Source organism: Pinus tabuliformis, chromosome 9, assembly GCF_031772625.1.
Source record: "Pinus tabuliformis cultivar Carrire ecotype Pingquan chromosome 9, CPIR1, whole genome shotgun sequence".
In the NCBI taxonomy this organism is placed as follows: domain Eukaryota; kingdom Viridiplantae; phylum Streptophyta; class Pinopsida; order Pinales; family Pinaceae; genus Pinus; species Pinus tabuliformis.
In genome coordinates, this window is record NC_142307.1 from 1,107,523,622 (window position 1) to 1,107,529,621 (window position 6,000).

Consider the following 6,000-nt stretch of genomic DNA (forward strand, 5'->3'; position numbering starts at 1 on the left):
GAATAAAACAAGATTTTTTAGGAATAATATATATACAGGTAGAATCAAAGGATTTTAAGATAGAGGAGGAGAATTAAGAGTATTTTACTACTTCCCAAACATCATACCCTAGAAGTTTCTAGTGAGCCTAGTATAAATTGGTGGTAAAGCCATTGGGACCTAGTTACTTGAATTTAGGAATTTCCATAATAGCTGCTTCCAATTCTTGCATGGTGATTTCCTTCAAAATGAGATAATTTTGTTCCTTTTTTATAGGTTTGGGAATGTGCTCTTTTATTTTCCTAATTGCATGTCGTCTATCTAGAACCATTTCCGAGAGTGTGGCTTGGAAATGAATCATGAGTTACGGGGCTATTACATCATGGATTTCCACTTCTTGGTGATTAGATGCTTTTATGCTTGATATTATTTTACTTTTCATGTGGTTGATCATGGATCTATGGATTAATTTAGTGTTTATTTCTCCCTATTTAAGGAATTGTACTCAATATTTTTATCTATAGAGGATTCCTCTTTCTTCAATATTTCCTCTAGGTGGATTTGAGTGACAACTTCTTGATGTTCTAATTCCTCAGATCTTCCATTTGATATTATTGCTTGTTGTATGGTGGCATCCTCTTGTTATAAATTTGGTTTTTTATTTGCAGATGTCAAAAATATTAAACATGCTAGTTCTCAATTTTCATTTTGAGATATCTTAAAGTTTTCCAGAAGTGATACATAAAGGTCCTAGGAAGATGATTTGATTATTTCCACCATTTTTCTACATTAGAGAGAAAATAAATATTTCATAACCAAAAAGCTTCAAATTTTAAGGGCCTATTCTTGGGGCTACCAATCTAGTCCATAGATATTTTTATGGGCCAATGGTCGGAACCATGGAAAGGGAGAATAAAAACCTCAAAATTGGTGCTTGAAATAGAGAGAGACTATGCTATGAGGAATGTATCAAGCCCTGAAGCTATTTGAGATGTGCCTCCTTGCTTATTGTTCTAGGTGTATAAGCTATTGTGTGTGCTTAGATCTATAAGTTCATAGTTATTGATGAAATCCACAAAGAGGGGAATTTCTTCATAAATTCTATGAATCCCAACTTTATTCTCATTAAGATTATTTATCATGTTAAAACCCCAACTAAAATCCAAAAAAAATTCCCCTATAACCAAGTTTGAGTATTTTTTGGAGGCTTTGGAGGAAGAATTTTTTGTTAGCAAGAATACTAGGGTCATATGCATTGGTTATGAAGCTTGGACTAGATAAACTAATTAGCTGAAATCTAGTAGTTAGAATTTTGGGAAGGTAAAAGGAATCATGAAGAGTGATTGAGGATTGGTTCCATGCGATAGAAATACCTCTTGATGCTCCTTGGAAATACTGAGATAAATAATCACAAATCCTCCAAACATTATTTAAAAGCTTGTTCAAAGAACCATAAGAGCATTTCCTTTCCTAAATCATCATGATGCCAAGGAGTTCTTGGTGGATATTTTTTTACGAGTCTTTGCTCGGTTTACCATTAAGACCCCTAGCATTCAATGAGATGACTTTCATTGATGATGTTGAGTAGAGGGTTGAAATATGGCATCCATTGATGACACTCTACAAATATTCACTAAGTAGTTGCCTAGGTCCTATAGTAATTGACTATTCTTTTTCTTCCCTTTTTTCTTTGGTTCTTTCAGAATACTCAATCAATCTATCGGAGCATTTCTTTTAATTATGTGATAGCAAAAAGAAGAGTTGTGGTCAGGGGTATTACCTAGTTCATGAGCTTGAAGGAGAATTAGATCTTGATATCAAATGTGTTCTTTAGGGATGATTTGAACTCGCTCCTTTAGAATGGTTGTTAGCCTTTATTTCTTCGTTCCTTTGCAAGAGATTGTAGATCAGTTTTTTGTAGGTCCATTTCCTCAAAATATTTTGCATCAAGGAAATATTTGGTGTTATCCACCATTCCTAGATCCTTGTCAGTTGATTGTGCATGCACATGTTTTGTTGGTTGGGGTGGTTGTTGATTGGTTTTCCCAACCTATTTTATTTTGGGTTGTTCTCCTTCAATAGCTATCTCGTTTTATTCTAGCCATTGGATGACCATGTACCGGTTATGTCCTATTGCATTTTCAGAGGCTGGATTATTTATTATTTTTTTAGATGTCTTCCTTTTATTGTTGACCGTGGCAAACCCATCTCGATCTGAGGACATATTTACTTATATATTTTGTTTTACTTCGTTCACTAGGAATTATTATAATAGATGGTTGTATTTGTGCAATTTTTTGGATCTAAAGGGGATTTCTCATAATGATGACGATGATGATGATGATGGTTAACGTCCGCTGAGACCAAACAATGGTCTATCGGAGCTAAAGAAACAAATTATTTATTTTGATTTAAGATTTTATTCCTATGCTCAAAAAGCTTGGAGAGAAGCCTTCCGAGCTCACTATAATTTTGACACTGTAAAAGGCTACGAAGGTCAACTATTGTAAAAAAGATTGTGAAACTGATATCTAATGTGGTTATACGTGGGGCACTCTAAGAGGAAGTGGTTTTCATCCTCGATGTTCCTATTCTCACATATATGGCAGATCCTTTCCATCCATGGCGTTTTAGGAACTACCCAACGACCTGTTTCACTATGGAGCTCATGAGAATTCGTTCTAATCTTTGTTATATTAATTTTCTTCTTTGAGCTAGTTAAAATAGAGAGATAATTTTGATCTTCTAGGGTGGGGTTGATGACCTTCTTATAATAACTTAATTTTCTTTTAGCCGCTAAATCTTTCTCACACCACATTTTTTTTTTTGAAGTTAGAGGTAACAATATCTTTAATTTTATTTATGTTTTGCAATGCATCATTTTCGTTGATCTCCCAATAGTTTAACGAGGCCCTTGTGTCTTTATGCCACCCTCGATTGAGCCTTAGGTGGTTCTGGCTAGAATTTAAAGCTAGCTTAGGAAGTCTATGATCGTCTATGTTACTGATTTTGTGCTTGTACAACAGAAACCTAAGCATAGCTAGGCTCTCAATATATTGGTTATTTCCATATTTCATCTTCACTGCTCAGTTGAATGCTTATTAGGAGGGTCTTGGTTGTGTTTATATAAGCACAAAGGCAAGCATAGGAAGTGTATTAACCTTACATTGTGGTATCATAAATCCCTATGGAATTACCAATTTTTTCTAATATTTCAAGATCCTAAAACTCCAAATGGAGAGAATAAATATCAGTCCAGATTGGGGCCACAAAAAAATATTCTTTACGAGGGTGGAATATCTGAACCCATAACTTCATGAATAAGCTGACTAAATTTGTGAAATATAGTTCTACCAAAAATATGTGATACTTATCCTCTATATTGTTGAATATGGTCATGAAGAAACTCTTAGACCCCAACTTGAGGTAAATAACTTGTTTGAGTGTCCAATTTTTTTGGATCTAGCTAAGGAAGGCTTTTCCAAGGACCAGAGACCTACAAATTTGCATATTACCACATGCTCTCTCATGTATTTGATTTTTTGCCCATTTTTTCTAATTGGTTTTCTAGGAGGGGGGATTTAACTTTATGAGGAAGGTAGGAACCATTAGATTTTGGAATTATTCGTTCCTGGAGTAGTAGAGGTAGTAGTTGAAACTTCATTACTAGTTGTATTAGCTAGGTTCACCTTTGTTTGTGATTTATGAGCTAAAGAATTGTTGAATTTACACGAGGTAGCGTAATTAGCTTTGGAAATGAATTTGTTTTTGTAGGAGGGGCCTCCTCTATTCCCTCGATGGGGGTTACATTAGAGGGAAAGGCATTGACGGTTGAGGCAAAAACCCTAGAAGCAGAAGTTGCAGAGCCAAAAATCAAATTCTATTAAATCAATTGATATCAAATGAGCTCACCTTAACAAAAAAACATAATATTTGATTTATGAATATTATACATATTTTTATACATTATATTTTATTTAACTTTTAATATATATTTTCTTTTTTTGCTAATGCAAGAGTCGGACCTTCAATTTCATTAACCATCAAATAAAGTACATAAAATACAACAATTCTCGCAGGGTCGTGGACCAAGGAAAGAACCCAGCAAAACCTATAACTGGGCCCAAGGCAAAAGCCCCGCCCCCTACAACCAAACCTTACAACTCTCTAAAGAAAAATACAAGAGTCTGGATTCGGACCCCAAAAGAAACAAAAGTGCCAATACTATAAAGTTTTCATATCCGCTCAACTCACTAACTCGCAAATCAGTGCCTAGAGTGATAAGCCTCTTCACACCAAGAACAAATGCTTCCCGCCAATTCCTAACTTGCTTCTTTAATCTCAACCATCGAACCTCTCTGCTCGATCCAACAACTATGGCTAATATCGCTATGATAAGCAGCACATTTTTTACCATAAGGACCCACCAACATGCTTGATCAATCTCATCCGTAGATCTACTTTGCAATATCTGACGGTTGAGAATAATTTTGCACCCGCCTACATTCGCAAGCAATAGCATGAGATGAGGGCGGTATTCCTCCCAACCACACCGCCACGTGTAGCACGCTGAGTGGAATTGCTCCAAAAGGAAAAACCGCTTCCTGCTTGCTAGGGTTGTGATCACCGGAAAACTACTTAGGCCGCGGTAAAGCGAACCAAGAGGAAAAACCCTTGGTATCGTGACCTTCGAGAGTTCCTGGCTCCCGACCGCTCGCTGCGTCTACCCTTCCTGAACCGATCTGATTAAAAGCAGCTGCCATCCTGCCCGTTATTCGAAAAACCAAATCATCCTTGCTGTTGCAACTGGAAATTGAAGTGAACATATTAACCTAGGAATCGAAGGTTGACAACTGCAAGCAACCCTCAAAATACCCGACTGTGAGCAAACTGCTAAACAAAAAATTGCTAGTCATCTGTACTCACCTCCATGGCTCTTTTTAAAAACATTGTCTTATCTTCATCTGCTTGGTCTTGACACTTTTCTTTTAAACTATTCTAAGGTAGCTCTTGCCAGTTCGTCACCACCCTATTATCTGTGCAGATCACTCCTTGATTGGCTAGAAAATCTGCTAGTTTATTGGCCATTCTTCGCACATGTGTAAAACTAACTGTTCTCAGGCATTCGAGGTGACTATGAATCCATTGAAAGACCTGGATGAGCCTCCAGTTTCTTGAGGATTTTCCAGTTTTGTTCCCCATCTGATTCTCTTGACTGATTTAATGATTAACTTTGAATCAGCTTCAATGATCACATTTTGGCGATTTTCCAGAACTAGTAACTCTAGACATTGCTCCATAGCCATTAACTCCACCATGTTGTTGGTGGATTTTCCTAAATGGAAATGGAAGATGAACATAATACTTCCATTTTCATCCCTTAACACCCCTCCTTGGCCGGCCATGCCCGGATTACCTTCAGAAGCATCGTCGATGTTGAATTTTAGAAAACCCTTAGGGGTGGGAGGCCAGAAATCTAGCTCAGGATCTGAAATTGAAACTTTCTAAACCAAGCCCTAAAGAATAAGTCCCTGCAACTCTAGCTAACAGAGAATCCTCAAATCTATTGCAGAAGGAGGATTCATAGAGATATTTCGAACTATAGTGCCAACCATCTCCTTAAGTTGTTTTAGGATCCGATCATAAAGGCACTGGGAATATTTCTTAACATTCTTGAAGATTCTATTGATCCTTTCTTTCCAGACATTCCAAATAATGAAGCTTGGTGGAAGGGCCCAAGCTGAACTCAGAACTTCATTATCCAAAAAGTTCCTTCTCTAGTTGATAAGGGTATTGATAATACTCCCATTGTCTCTGTCAGACTATTGGAAGATAGAGGCAAAAGAATCCCATAATCTGTAAGTGAAAATGCAGTTGTTGAGAAGGTGCTCCATTGTTTCCTCTTGAGCTTCACATAGCTGGCATCTGGAAGGCCCCAGGACACCCCTCTTCTGAATGTTATCCCAGGTCAGAATTTTCCTGTGCAGAACCAGCCACATGAAAAGTTTAATTTTCATCCAA